This window comes from Coregonus clupeaformis, unplaced genomic scaffold, assembly GCF_020615455.1.
Source record: "Coregonus clupeaformis isolate EN_2021a unplaced genomic scaffold, ASM2061545v1 scaf0864, whole genome shotgun sequence".
Lineage (NCBI taxonomy): Eukaryota > Metazoa > Chordata > Actinopteri > Salmoniformes > Salmonidae > Coregonus > Coregonus clupeaformis.
In genome coordinates this window covers 167,515-184,239 of record NW_025534318.1, presented here as the reverse complement: position 1 = coordinate 184,239, position 16,725 = coordinate 167,515, and positions in this window count along the sequence as shown.

The window sequence follows — 16,725 nt, the reverse complement described above, 5'->3', positions numbered from 1 at the left end:
GATTTGGAGAATACAAATCTACTTTTAAAACAACCTAATATTATATTTGATTTAAAAGTTAGTAATTTGGCAATGTTTTCTTGGGGTGCTCTAAGTTGCCATTATATTCGTTTCTGGCATTGAGAAATAAGTGCTACACTTTCTTTAAGTGGAGGTGAACCAAGACACTGTCATTTTGTAAAACCATTGGATAATACCTGTACGTAATTTATACAGTGGGGGAAAAAAGTATTTAGTCAGCCACCAATTGTGCAAGTTCTCCCACTTAAAAAAAGTAGAGAGGCCTGTAATTTTCATCATAGGTACACGTCAACTATGACAGACAAATTGAGATTTTTTTTTCCAGAAAATCACATTGTAGGATTTTTAATTAATTTATTTGCAAATTATGGTGGAAAATAAGTATTTGGTCACCTACAAACAAGCAAGATTTCTGGCTCTCACAGACCTGTAACTTCTTCTTTAAGAGGCTCCTCTGTCCTCCACTCGTTACCTGTATTAATGGCACCTGCTTGAACTTGTTATCAGTATAAAAGACACCTGTCCACAACCTCAAACAGTCACACTCCAAACTCCACTATGGCCAAGACCAAAGAGCTGTCAAAGGACACCAAAAACAAAATTGTAGACCTGCACCAGGCTGGGAAGACTGAATCTGCAATAGGTAAGCAGCTTGGTTTGAAGAAATCAACTGTGGGAGCAATTATTAGGAAATGGAAGACATACAAGACCACTGATAATCTCCCTCGATCTGGGGCTCCATGCAAGATCTCACCCCGTGGGGTCAAAATGATCACAAGAACGGTGAGCAAAAATCCCAGAACCACACGGGGGGACCTAGTGAATGACCTGCAGAGAGCTGGGACCAAAGTAACAAAGCCTACCATCAGTAACACACTACGCCGCCAGGGACTCAAATCCTGCAGTGCAAGACGTGTCCCCCCTGCTTAAGCCAGTACATGTCCAGGCCCGTCTGAAGTTTGCTAGAGTGCATTTGGATGATCCAGAAGAGGATTGGGAGAATGTCATATGGTCAGATGAAACCAAAATATAACTTTTTTGGTAAAAACTCAACTCGTTGTGTTTGGAGGACAAAGAATGCTGAGTTGCATCCAAAGAACACCATACCTACTGTGAAGCATGGGGGTGGAAACATTATGCTTTGGGGCTGTTTTTTCTGCAAAGGGACCAGGACGACTGATCCGTGTAAAGGAAAGAATGAATGGGGCCATGTATCATGAGATTTTGAGTGAAAACTTCCTTCCATCAGCAAGGGCATTGAAGATGAAACGTGGCTGGGTCTTTCAGCATGACAATGATCCCAAACACACCGCCCGGGCAACGAAGGAGTGGCTTCGTAAGAAGCTTTTCAAGGTCCTGGAGTGGCCTAGCCAGTCTCCAGATCTCAACCCCATAGAAAATCTTTGGAGGGAGTTGAAAGTCCGTGTTGCCCAGCGACAGCCCCAAAAACATCACTGCTCTAGAGGAGATCTGCATGGAGGAATGGGCCAAAATACCAGCAACAGTGTGTGAAAACCTTGTGAAGACTTACAGAAAACGTTTGACCTGTGTCATTGCCAACAAAGGGTATATAACAAAGTATTGAGAAACTTTTGTTATTGACCAAATACTTATTTTCCACCATAATTTGCAAATAAATTCATTAAAAATCCTACAATGTGATATTCTGGAAAAAAAATTCTCATTTTGTCTGTCATAGTTGACGTGTACCTATGATGAAAATTACAGGCCTCTCTCCTCTTTTTAAGTGGGAGAACTTGCACAATTGGTGGCTGACTAAATACTTTTTTTCCCCACTGTATGTACATAACAACGTCACCCGTCAGAAAAAAAGCCAGACAATGTCTTAATTAATAGGAAACTACTGAAATATTGTACTAAATACACATAGAATAGACCATACAGCAAATGTAAACACTTTCCTTAGACTTCCCCTCTCTGTTTTGTTTAAGTTTGAAATCCCCTCAAGACCATACAAGACTGACGGTTGTTCAGCAAAGTTCACAGTGTTGGTGCTGTGAAATGCACTGAGCCCACCCAAAACTGTCAAAACGACAAGCAGCACATCTCCTCTGTTCCTTCAGCCAGGATATCAGTGCGTGTGTCATAGCAAATGGACGACATCTTCTGTGTGTGCGTGATAAGGGCACTCACCTCGGAATGACCTGATTCCTTTCTCTCTCTCTCTCTCTCTCTCTCTCTCTCTCTCTCTCTCTCTCTCTCTCTCTCTCTCTCTCTCTCTCTCTCTCTCTCTCTCTCTCTCTCTCTCTCTCTCTCTCTCTCTCTCTCTCTCTCTCAGAATATATCCCTCCAACTGTTTCTCTATTTATTTCACTCTATTCCAATGTGCACTACCCCCTTCCACCCACTCTCTCTCTCTCTCTCTCTCTCTCTGTGTGTGTAGGCATTCATGTTGCCACTTGGGCATTGGGTTAAACAGATAAAAAAAATAGTTTAAAATAAAGCTTTCCTTGCCAATCAAACATCAGCGTGTCCAACCTCTGTGACAACCCTCTGTCAGTCAAACGGCATGTCACACACAAGCCTCATCCTGCTGTCACTGTGTGCCATCCACCCACTCTGCAAGCAGGAGCGGCTGCTTCCTGTTAGCAGCGTTGAGACTAACACAAGCATATGTTAGCTAGCATAATTTATATAGCTAAAGGAACAGGATGCTACTGGGAGCGTTTGACGTTGAGCAAATGGCTTGATTGACGGCACATGATTGTTCCTCTTCAGTACTGACATGTTGGACAGTACAAACTACCTTTCCCTCATAGGGGTTGAGGATAACTCATCTCATTTTTTGTAAATCTAACTTTGCATGTCAAAACGTCAATTCTGCAGTGACAGGATGTGACAAGCCTGGGCCCAAGGGGACTGCTCCGAATAGAGGCTTGCACAAATTGATTTTGATTTTCTTCCAAATCATTCAAAGTGTTTAGCTTTAATGCGAGCTGATCAGAGAGCCATCCAGTGCACGACAACGGGCCCAGTAACCGGGGTGATTAGCTCTGTCACTCTGGAGATCATGCCCTGTCGCTGTGTCTCTCTCTCACTGGGCATGTCAGCCATGGATCACAGCTAGCTACTGTACACCCAACTGGATATTTTACATAACCATGTCACGGAGGAACTCTCACTGGGCCAGATCACTCAGCACCAGGGGTAGCCTCCCTCTCTCCCTCCCTGCTGCCTCTGGCCTCTGGCTTCTCCAAAACTTAGATCAAACTGTGACAAAGATTGACCCAAGTTTAGCTATGATGACATCCTTTACATATTCACTGGATGGTGGAGTTTATGTTTAAGTTGCAGGCCATCTCAGCCAAACAGGAAATTACAGATCAAGGAGCTCCGTGCACTAGGAACAATCATCATATGTATGGCAGCCTTTACCCTCCACCTTCGCATCTCCAATCTAAACAGAGAGATTCAATGTAGCATAATATACATGTTTGCACACCAGTAGTTCATACAAAAATAAATACCTTGCATCATTATTGCTATAAACATCTATTTGAGCCTTTTAATGTAAACAACTATCTTCTATACATACATGCAGTACATCACAAGAGCCGATCTTTGAGGTATAAGCTGATTACAGTTTTAAAGGCCAGAGCAGGATGGCAGCTTTGTGGTGGGTAGGAACAAGATGCCGCTGGCAGCACAAATGTACTGCTGTGTACAAGGACTTCTAATTTGCAAGTGGTTGATGGGCCTGAACTTTTTGAGTGGATCGAATGTGACAGCATCAAAGAGTGAGCTAAGGAAGACAAACTTAACAGCCTCACTGTCAGAGGAAAAGTTCCATGAGAGAGAAATAGAGAGAGAGAGAGAGAAAGAGAGATAGATTTAGAATTACTCTCACATACATAAACACACACACATACACATACACACACACATAGACTACACAATTAACTGTACTAATTGTCTATCATATGGTGGAGTAGTGTTTCAGCATTCATCAATCTCAGTCAATAAAATCTCATCAGACAAACTTCTCTCAAGATGAATGTGAAAGTGTCTGGATGGCATGAGAGTGGGCAAAATGCCAGGCTGCGCAGGGGGCGCAACCATGGCAGCACCCAGAGGTCTGTTCCCGCATAACAAGGACAGGTGAAATGCAATAGCTCCTATATGACCAGACAAGGAATAGGTTACCTTTGGAAAGGCAAGTCAATAAATCCATACTTTTAAAGTATATACATTGATATATATGAGAATCCTTAGAGGGGAAATACTCTCAATGGCAATAATGTACCTCTTCTCTTTGACTATGCATATTACAGTAAGCATGTTTACAATAATATTGGAGGAGAGGTACAGTACAGGCAGGGCTGTTGTGTTGAGGTATGTCTCGTTAAGGTTTTGATTCTTTAAAAGGCTGTGGTGAGCTCTCAGGCCCATTCCCCATGAGGTCAGCACTTTCCCCTTTGCACGGATATGTGCTTTAAGGTGCCTTGTAATGCGAAAGGGGACAGGATCTAATAGATTGATACAAAGGTTTTGACATGCTATTTGAGCGTGCAGCCTCGTCGTAATTGGCCACGTCATCATGCATTAAATGAACGATATATAGAGGAGTGCCCTGAGACGAGTGTCTTGGGCTAATCCGTCAGACATCAGGACAAACTGCATGTGACAGGGCTCTCTGAGGGTAAAAGGAGAGAGGAAGGCGCTTTTTCAAGTATTACACTGATGGACATCTGAGCTACTACCCCTCCCTTCCTCTCTCTCTCCCTCCATCTGTCCCCCAGTGTACTTACTTACTTACTCTCTCTTTCATTCTAAGTAGGCCTACTACGTATCCTCCTCTCTTTCAGCCTTCCAATGACACAAGCCAATCCTTTTCTCTTTCTCACTCATGTCATACAGTAAATACATGCCTCTCCCCTAACCAAATGTTTCAAGTGTGGCCAGGGGGTGGGTACAATGAATGAGTTACTGACAGATTTAAGAGAAATCAAAAATCAAACAAATGACCTTGACTCCAGCTGCTGTCACTGTGGAGTGCAGGCAATCAGATGACAGAAATGTCAGATGTCAGAAATCTCCAACTCCTCTGCTTCTCTCACATGTTTTAGCATGTGTGGAACTGGACATTGAGATTGAGCTGGTCATCCAATATGACCTGAAAGGTTTCCATGAAATGAGGCACACTGATGAGAAAACAGTAGCCATCCATTCATTCACCAACAGACCCAATCACTGGGAATCCAGGAGCGGTTCCCCTTCTCTGCATGTGCAGTGTTTAATGACTTAAACATGGTCGCAACACAAAGCACTAAGGGGAAAACTGGTAACTGTATCACTATTTAGTATATAGATTTGGATGTAGCCCAGACGTTTTAGCAGAGGTAAGGCATTCAGATTTGTGTGCATATAGTGCAGAAGTGATTAAAAGTATCACCTCATGCTGCTTTTGGGTGACAGAGTAGGTGTGTGTTATATGGAAACACTGAGACTTCTGATCTTTAAATTACCTGAAAAAAAGAAGTGACCTTTACATAGAAGTTATATAAAGGTTCAATTTAACAAGGTTCTCCTCTGGTCTGATTTATTTACACTGAACCTGAAGTGGAGTATACTTTATTACCAGCCATTCAGCAGCAGGACTTCATAGAAAAGGGGTATAATTTGAAGATTTTAATATTAGGTTTCTATATGTAGTACATTTTCCTTTTCTATCCAAACCCCCAAACCATACGTTAGTGGCATATAATCTCCTGTCGTTAAATATGAAATATGCTTTGAATTTGTAATTATTAAGAATGACTCATATGTGTTGGTTGGGTTTCACTCACGCTCTTAGTTTTCTTTGGCTGATGGTATCACTTCAACCTCTGCCTCCTTTACCCTTTGCTCCCCTTCCCCCTCCCCTCAGTTCAATACACCCACACTCCTCCCTCATCCTTCTCACAGTACAGTTGGGGATACAGTCAAAGACAGCAGGTTTATTTTCTTAAGAGAGGGAAGTATCCATTGAAAAAACAAGCTGTGTTTAGAGGGGGAAGCTGGCTAGACAACAGAGACTGCTTTATGCTCCAGACACAATGAGAGAGTGTCACAATGGAGTCCTGCGGAGCCTGCGCTATTGCTACACCATGCAGGATTAAAGCAAATGGGACTTAAAGACGTGCCGCTGAAAGGAAAGGGAGGGGATTTTACAGAAATTTGAAAAACCCTCCTCTTTTTTCAATAGAGGTTAGAGTGTACTGTTTACTCACCTTTCAATGGCTGTTAGTGTGTTATATCTGCCCACCTTTTCAAAGATGATTCTCGCATGAGCTGAATAGAAGAAAAGCACAGGGAAAACATTATTTCCAAACGTTGCTAACAATTCCCATACGTCTGTCCAATTGGGTGTCTGACAATTGGCACTGGAGTTATATTCACCTGGGCCTTAGATGTGCTTGTGCATCTAAGCTGCCAGCTTTGCATAGAAAAGCAGTTTGCATATCAAACAGTTCAATGTACGCTTACATCATCTTTCATTGATTTACAGGAGCACGTTCTTTCATGTGACATGGTAGAGTGCATGTCCTGTTTACCTCTAACTGCCCTTTGTGAGGATATCTTAAGCGATCACAGGGGGCTGACTGTAAGAGGGAGCGGGGTGGGGGGGGTGGGGTCATCCTGTTGTTCCTCCCCTTCTGGTTGGCCCTCTCTGACAGAATGCACTGTGGCTGCTAATAAGGGTATTCATCACACCAGCAAGCTCCGTGACAACTTCACCGACGCCCCACAATTGTCCCTCAAATATGAACTTATCATTTAATTACGCTCCGGGGGACTTGATTGCCTTGTCAAGATGCAGGTTAGTTAAGAGGAGAGATCTCCCCGACCGACCCTCGTCATGACAACCTCTCATCTCATCAGCCAATCAGCTGCCCACAGATTCTTCAAATGAGATTTAATTTCTTCTCCTTCTCTTATTCCTCTGTTTTTCTTTTAATGGGATGATTTTAACTGCATGACCTTAAAGGAAAAATCCACCCAAAACCACCAATTCCTATAATTTACAGTGTTAAATAATGCCAATATGTGAGAACAATATTTTTTGTGAACAAGTGGTTCCTTTTGTTGTTATAATAAGGTTGATAGCAACATGTGAAAATCGTGGAAATCTGTTGCAGCTCAAGTTGACTACAAAACCCACAATGCAATGCTCTCTCTCTATGGGCTGGCTGGCTAGCTAGATATCTAGCAAACGTAGCTACACACAATAATACTAAAGTTTAAATATAAGCATGTGAAATATCTAGTTAGCTGTAAAATCACCTAAACAAACTGCACTATCAATTTAGGAGTCTACAATCTCACCATGTTCAACAGGCAGATTGATGAGTGGAGTCTGACATTAACACCAGCCATGCAACGGCCCCATGCAATGCACCCTGGACTTTAGAGGCAGACAAATGGTAGAAATGTGGTGGACCCTCTGTAAAATGTTACTTTTCTCAAGGTAGGAATAGCAATGGCTCATTCGAGAGACAACAACCTCCTGCGTTATGACATTGGCCAGTATTGAAATTTGATAAGTATGATAGACGTTTTTTTTTGCGAACTAAAAGTCGTATTCCTATTAACTTCCATTGTAGTGAAAACGGCTTTATTGCAATGCTACGTCATCCCAGCCAAATTTCTGCCTGCTTGAACGGCAGTAGCTCAGATACACATGAAATCATGAAATGCCCCCCGGAAATCGATAGAACATCGCTCAGAGATACACAAAAACAATACAACATTCAAAATGGGTGAATCTTTCCTTTAAAAGTAGGTTTAGGGAAATATTCAGGACAGTTTCTCTCCAAGAATAATAGTTGTAAATCAGTAAATGTTTGCATAAACTGCACTGCAGTTACATAGAGTATCTACTATGCCAAGTATAGAACAAAAACATTGTTGGACAGTTGATACGTAAGGCAACATACGTGTAGGTTTTCAAAGACACACAAGTATAGAAGTGTGGCATGACCCTATTGTATGTCTAAATCCCCTTCCCCCAGATTCCCCAAATTAGTCCAGTGTCTAAGTAATGAAATCACTCTCAGCAGTAGGAAGTATCTTGCCATTTATTCTTTATTTCCTGTGCAACAGTTATAGCACTCAGGGGGAAATGAGGGCCTGCCAATAAAAGTTCCACCCCTGGCATGAGCTGAGGTTTCTCAAATGAAGACATATGTCACAGGGAGACTCGGCGAAAGGCCTGGAGAACTTTTCAGCTCAGCATATACCCTTTCATCAAAAGGGCCCATAAATTCAACCTTTCCAATGCGACACAAATGAAATTTCGAGCCTGAAGTTTTGGTCATTTCTTTCCCAGATGATTGGAATGAATATGGGGTAGTTAAAGTTTAATATCCTATTATGTGTCTCTGTTTAACTTGCGTGGCCTGTCAGGGATGCTAGCTGCCTCTCCCTGGGCTCTGTCAATATTTTCCAAGGCAGACTGATTGTTGTACCAACTCAAGAAAGGTATTTAATACAACAGCTTTCACTCCAGTGTACAATTTGTGTCATTTTTGACTAAAGGGTCTGCACTAGTTTAATTTCCAGCCTGTACTATTATTTTCTACAAGGATAGAAAAGGTTCAAAAGAAGCCAGGTGTTGACTGTGACAACTGTAGCTATGTCACATACAGTGTCTTGTGCATTGAAGCTAGTGCTAGAGCAGTTAAATCAGTTATTGACAGTGTTGGGGAGTAGTGAACTAGTAATTCAACTACATTTTGTAGTAGTTTGATGGTAGTTGAACTAAATTCAAATCTTGGTAGTGTTTTCAGTAGTTAATTACTTTTTTGGCCATGTAGCGGTGTAGCTAACTACTTGAACTACACACTATTTTTGCCAAAAGAAAATAAAAAATGGGTGAAGTAGGCAAGATTTTCTTTTTCGGCATCGGATCTGTCTAATTCTCACTTGAAACATTGTTTTTGTGTTTAATAGGATAAATTACACATTCTGTTAAAGAGCGACTGAACACACTGATTCCGCATGTGTTTCTCTGTTGCTCATTAAGAAAAATGAGATTTCAGTCTTTGGGGTATGGTTCGATGTGGCAGTTACTGATGTTTGTCCCCCATGAGACACCACAGGAACAAAGCCAGTATCACTTCCTCAAAATAGTCAGAATGAATCTAAGATAACTCAAGAAATCTGTTATAAATGTGGAAGTTTTTGCCGAGGAGGTTTTGGTTACGCAATTTTACATCTAGCTAAGGTGTTTGGTGCAGTATTTCTCAAGTTAAAACATGCTGCGACGTGTTGTTTTATGCAAATAAATTCCGATCCACTGCGCTGCTGGGCACTCTGTCTCACTGTCTGTTCTGTGGTAGGATTGGCTAGAGCACATTCACCGGAGCTGTGTATCCCGTGTTAGTGGGCAAGTGAGCATTGTTGAAATCAAAACCCAACCCTCAAGTAAGTCATGACGAACTTACTTACAAAACTCAGTTTTGGACGAGACTGACTTTATGACCAAAATTATGCTATTTACACTTTGTACTCTATTTTGACACTAGAATACATGTTTCTGACTAATACCGATGCCACATAGGCCATTTTCTATCACAGAAGTAGTTTATTGCCTTCAGTTGCGCTTTAACATCTGACTACAGAGTGATCTGTTCTTGCAATTTGTATTCTATGACATTTCATTTTTCACAAAGTAGTTTGGATGTAGTGAACTAGTTTTTCAAAGTAACTTCAGTTAAGTAAACTATTATTTTCTTAAGGGTAGCTTCAGTGTAGCTTAAAACTTCTTCCAGTGTTTAGTAATTGGTAGCTTGGTAAACTATATTTTCAGAATAGCTTCCCCAACACTGATTATTGATTAGCTTGCGCCTGCCTCTCTTCCATGACCATGATGACCACGATAATGTGCTGAATTCACTGTACACTTTCCACATCTGTGACACATACTGAAATGACAAGCATGAACGTCTAATTGATTGTATTAATTGCTAAGTGGTGATTCATAATTGGATTTGACTTGATTAAATACCCAGGGTAATTGTAATGAAATACACATTACATAAGTGCTTAGGAAAAAGGTGTGCAGGCTTTGTCTGTGCTACTCCCAGTTCCAGATACACCTGCAATGCTAAATCATCAGCGCCTCACTAGATACCGCCAGGCTGGAAATGTTTTGTGCTGTTTTTGCAATTCCTCAATACGGATTTATATCTTTTGCTTTGGGAAAGGTTGTAATATTTCACGGCTTACAGCGAGAAGTGCGAGTACAGTACGCACACAGGAATGGGGGAGGGAGAAGACAATTTGAAGGGAAGGTTGAAATACGGTATCAGCATATATTGTAATTTCATTTTGATAAGGCCATGCTTAAAAACAGGGATGCTTCATCCACAGGAAAGACTTGTGGTTTTATTTTACATATCCCTAGGTCTGGGGGATGCTCCCCGACAATCATTAGTGCATCCCACAACAGGGGATATCTGCAAATTAGAACAGGTGCAGCGCTCCCACTCCCACAATGCACCGGGAGCCTTGATAACACAAACCTCTCTGCAGTTACTTCCTGAAATGCAGTGTGTGTGTGTGTGTGTGTGTGTATGTGTGTGTGTGTGTGTGTTTTATTCTCTGCCTTGTCAGAATTTCCTTTCAAACCCATCTGATCAGGTCGAGTCTCATCACGCTGTCACCCCAGCTCTCTTTTCATTAGTCTAGCGCTCTCCATTCGCCTAGCCAAGCAGAAGAACTCAAACACATGCGCAAATTAAATCGACATCCAAACTCACTGCGATATACAAAGCAATTTAAATGATATTCATTAGAGCGATGACAAGTCCTGATGAGCCTTTCAGGAGGAGAGCACTCCTTCAGCTTTTTGCCGACTCTGTTTCATGGCCACTGAGGCGTGATGGCCGTCACTGCACCTTCACTTTTAAAAAAATACCCACAATAAAGAGAGGTTCCTTCCCTCTGCACACACCTACCACTCCTCTCTCTCCTCCCTTGTCCCCTCTGTCTTTTTAATACAGGGGGAGCCTATCCATGGTTTACAAACTGACCCCATTTAGAAGGTGCATTCTTCACCACTATTTCCTCTCAATTTAGTATATTTTCTATCAGGCTTTTTTTCATTATTAAGATTCTATTTATGTCCATGGCAATTAACTGCTGTCAGCTGTTCTAATGTATAAAAACACCAAGATGTATTTTTTTCTCTTCTTCTTCTCATTCGGACATGAGCCAATTAATTTAGGCTTTTCACACAGCCCTTAATTAACCCCTTCAGGACTGAAAGTATGTCTAATGCCAGTGATTGAGGCCAAGCTTGAAATTACCCAGCCCAGGCAGCACCACAGCACTGGTAAAGACTTCATTGGGAAAGATGGGCTGATTACTGCTGTCCTTTGTTTGGTCTATATGCATACATTAAATCACATCATTCTTTAGCATTTGATTGTGGAAAAACCGAGACAGTTATATTATAAAATGTCTAGCATATGTAATGTGTTTTCTACATGATTCCAAGACTGTGAGCCTTTCCAAGATTGCTCGTCCTTTGTTCCATGATAGCTTCAGCACTGCAGACATTGGGTCTGATGTTGTAATCAATTTGTGCGACCAGACGTGGTCTGGACGTGTGTTAATTAAGGTGCTTGTGAAAGGAAATAATTTAAGAGTGATAATGAGCTTTAAGAGGACTAGTGAGCGGGTGTCAGCTCAGCCATAGAAAGGATCTCAGATTGGGGCAGGATCACCCCCCACCATGTTTAACCCCTAAAGTTACATAGCCATCTCGTGGGACACACATGATATCACTAAACCTACCCATCAAAACAGATCACAGAATTCACATTTGATGTTAGTCCCTTTGAAATTACCATACCAATGCAATCTCATTGAGAGCTGATAGTGCATTTGCATTCATGATCACTCAAAGCAACAAATGAAATTAAATGTTTTATTAAAACGTGGATAAATGTGCATTTTCTTGTTTCTGTTATTTGGGAGAAATCAGAAATGTGTTGCAATGTTGGCAAACACATGTAATCATATCACATACAATTATCTCACTGTCTCTTGGTTCATTTCAAATATTGATGGGACTAAATATGTACACCTAGGAGCAAATCCGTATGAATGTCCAATAGATCATCTATTTGCATTATTTTGCTGAGGCAACAGTATTAAGATCACAATGTACCATAATATGTATTAAAACAGTAATCTATTTCTATTTGTGTTATTGGCACAATCACAATGAAGATTGAGACATCCCCAGGATATGTATCTGCTCTGCTAAAAGAAAACATGACTCTTCATATAGAGTGGGGTCACGGATTTGAACCAATAATACTGTTTTTCTATTAGTGCCTTAGGGGGAGGGAGGGGCGGATGGTGTTTGACCCTGTGTACTGGTGTAGCCGTGAACATCCTCCAGAGTAGGAGATAGTGATGGACATCACTGCAGGGGGTGGGATGGGACTGGGGGTCATTTTAAATGGTACTAAGCACTTTCCCTTATCACCTAGCTTCGGCTGTCTGACCCCTGACCTGGGGAGATATTTCCACATCGGAGGCTGAGAGGGGACAGCTTCCTCACATTGGTCAATGGAAGAAAAAGCTTGGGAGAACTGAACCCACCCTTTGTGATCACTGGGAATGATAGCAACGATAGCCACTTACAGATCCATTTCACTGCTAAACTGATTCATCCTCTTTCTTAATAGCGCCTCACTTAAAATGGCGCCACAAACTGTACTGGTCAGCTATGTATTACTCCTGAAATCACAAACAACGACAGCTGCAGTAGAAAGAGTAGGCCTATAGTAAACTATGATCAACAATAACAGCAACGGCAGAAACAACAGCGATTAACAGTAAAACAACAACCATCATGTAGTCATGGTTATAGTTATTGTAGGTAAGATGTGAAGTCATAACAGGTCGTAGCTACAGGGTGTTTGCAGGTTTGTTGTATAAGAAGGAAATACGTGAAGATGCAACATTAATGTAATCAGTGTATACATGAGTTACCAGACAACATCACATCTTATCTGATGAAAGCTAGAGAAACAAGCCAAGCATATTTTCAATATTGTTTCTATAGGCTAGGGCCAGATATCAATTTTCTGGAACTGAAAATATTATATTTAGTAAGGGATAAAGTTTGAACTCAACCACCAATATTGTCCTACAACACTTCAGGGGTAAAAGCAAGCATTTGAAGGTTCAAAGAGTTGATTCTGTTGATTGTTTTGCCCTAACATGATCCATAAGAGGTGTGAGTTAGGGACTTGTGATGAACTTACTAGAACTCGAAAATATCTAAAGGCTAGCCTGGGAACAGATATCAGATATCAGTTCAGTTATAGCTCTTCTGTTCCCTACTATTGGTATGGTGGCAGCCTGCAGCCATTAGCTGACCCCTGTGTAGGGTTCACGGGGGTGAGTGACAGGTCAGCAGGGCCAAGCCAGGCCCATGTTTGTTCAACTAGACAGGAGGACTGTGAGAGAACACTGCTTGACCCTTCAGTGACAATATGAAAGGGATAGTCTTGTTTGAGAGGGTTTTAACCTTCACCCCTAGGTCTATTACAGTGGCTAATGGAGAAGGAACAGCAATGTGTTGCAAAACTATGCCTACACCAAATTGTATTGTTTATGGTAACACTATATATGAGGCATACACATATAATGCCTTAATACACTTATAGTACCTTATAATAGCCTACTCTGGGTGGTAGGTAGCCCAGCGGTTAAGAAGCTGGACCATTTGCCGAAAGGTGGTCATTTCAATTCCCAGGCCAGGTGCTGGAAAAATAAGGGGGATTGGTCTGGCAACCGGAGTGCTGCTGGGTTCACATCCTAAAGACATTCCCCTACAGTTGGGCCCTTGAGCAAGGCCCCTAACCCCACAACTTGCTTTTCATCCAGGGGTGCTACCCTGCAGTTTGACACTGTGCTCGTCTTAACTGTATACCTTGATGTGTGCTGTCTTGAGAATGGAGCAGAAGACACGTTTCCGTTGTTGGCTACATTATGGACAGTAAAGTTATATTCTATTCTATTCTATATGATGTGCAAGTGACACGTCAATTTTTACTTCTATATTCCTTGTTTTGTAGGCTAAGAATGAGCCTCAAATTTGCATCGTCAAAATCTAGAACTACACACATGAACTACAAATCTTTCGATAGCTCACCGGTCTACAAACAAACATTTTTTTTTCATAAAAAAAGTAATGGCAGGTAATGTTCAGCAAAAAATTATCAGTGTAATCTAATATGAAACACATCAAACGGCCTGTAACTGACGGGATTTTACCGTCCTGTAAATCCCCAGCTCGAGCAGGCACACTCCGGCATGCTATCAAAGCAGCAGGTTAGGAGATGTAATCCAAATCAGACTTTTCTAACTTTCAGCGATGTGTCTTACTTGTTGATCGTCAAATATTTTGATAAAAGGCATCGTGTATGACTAAGTCAATACATGATTGTGAGTGTAATTTTATATATACAGTATATATCTTAAATTACCTTGTTTTCGAGAATGTGATGATAGAATCTTGAAGTCTAGTCAAGCGATTATGGGACACGACCCGGAAGTATGACATACAGATATTGTAATTGCTCATCCCCTTTACCAATGTGTGCTATGGCAGTGTCAACACAATATACACCACTGGCTAGGATTATGTTACCATTTAATTATTATCTGTATTATCAGAAATAATGCAAACCTACCTTTGGGTATCTTCACAGCTCACTGGTAGACGGTATGGTTTGGGTGTTCATTTTTATAGTGTTTATCATCGTTATAGTACAAAAGTTCTCACGAATATAATAAATAACTAGAAAACTACATTCCTGAATAAAATGTGGTGTGCTTTCTAGCTTGTGAAGGATCTATTGATTGATAGGATAGAACATGTGAAGCCTGAACATGTGAAAGTTGGTTTGATGTCTCTAGCTTGAACGTTTCAAGAGTTACTGTTGGTGAGTTATTTTATGCTAATAATTATAGTTGATAAAAGTTTTAAATAATTTTAAGTTAGGATAGTCTGAACGTTTTAAAGTTTGTCTTATAGCTTAATTGGCCAAGGAGCAGGACCATTTTGAATACTGTAGCTACCTCTGTATTCCTATGGTTCTCATTCAAACCTATGTTAATTTAGGCAAATTTAAAATGGTTATAGTTCAAAAATAATCTATAGTATCAAAAAGCTTTTGACAAGCAATCTAAGTAGGGTCAGTCTGAACATCTCAACGTTGGTTTGGAGTTGATACAGTTAAAGTCTATTGGCTTTTTATTGTAATTGAAATACATTGGAGATTATAAAAAAATGTGTCTTAGTTAAAAATGTATAAACGCTATCAAAAATATTTTCTCAAGCAATCTAAGTTGGGAGAGTCTACACATTTGGAAGTTTGTTTCATGAGGATAGCTTAAATCGTTTAATGGCCAGAAAGGTTGGAAGAAATAGAATAATGATAAGACTATGTAAGAAAACTAAAGTTGGGCTTTGCCTTCAGCAAGCACACCTAATGATTAATGTCTTGCATTTACCCAGGTTAGCAGCACTAGGTAGCTAACATACATGTACAGTACCAGTCAAAACATTGGACACACCTACTCATTCAAGGGTTTTTCTTTATTTTAACTATTTTCTACATTGTAGAATAATAGTGAAGACATCAAATCTGAACAGCTAATTATGGCTACCCGGACTATTTGCACTGCCCCCCCACCCCATCTTTTTACGCTGCTGCTACTCTGTTAATTATTTATCCATAGTCACTTTAACTCTACCCACATGTACATATTACTTCAACTACCTCAACTAGCCGGTGCCCCCGCACATTGACTCTGCACCGGTACCCCCCTGTACTTATAGCCTCCCTACTGTTATTTTATTTTACTTCTGCTCTTTTTTCTCAACACTTTTTTGTTGTTGTTTTATTTTACTTTTTTATTAAAAATAAATGCACTGTTGGTTAAGGGCTGTAAGTAAGCATTTCACTGTAATGTCTGCACCTGTTGTATTCGGCGCATGTGGCCAATAAAATTTGATTTGATTTGATTTGAAATCTATGAAATAACACATATGGAATCATAACCAAAAAAGTGTTAAACAAATCAAAATATATTTTATATATATATATATATATATATATATATATATATATATATATATATATATATATATATATATATATATATATATATATATATATACAATGGGGAGAACAAGTATTTGATACACTGCCGATTTTGCAGGTTTTCCTACTTACAAAGCATGTAGAGGTCTGTAATTTTTATCATAGGTACACTTCAACTGTGAGAGACGGAATCTAAAATCAAAAATCCAGAAAATCACATTGTATGATTTTTAAGTAATTAATTTGCATTTTATTGCATGACATAAGTATTTGATACATCAGAAAAGCAGAACTTAATATTTGGTACAGAAACCTTTGTTTGCAATTACAGAGATCATACGTTTCCTGTAGGTCTTGATCAGGTTTGCACACACTGCAGCAGGGATTTTTGGCCAACTCCTCCATACAGACCTTCTCCAGATCCTTCAGGTTTCGGGGCTGTCGCTGGGCAATACGGACTTTCAGCTCCCTCCAAAGATTTTCTATTGGGTTCAGGTCTGGAGACTGGCTAGGCCACTCCAGGACCTTGAGATGCTTCTTACGGAGCCACTCCTTAGTTGCCCTTGCT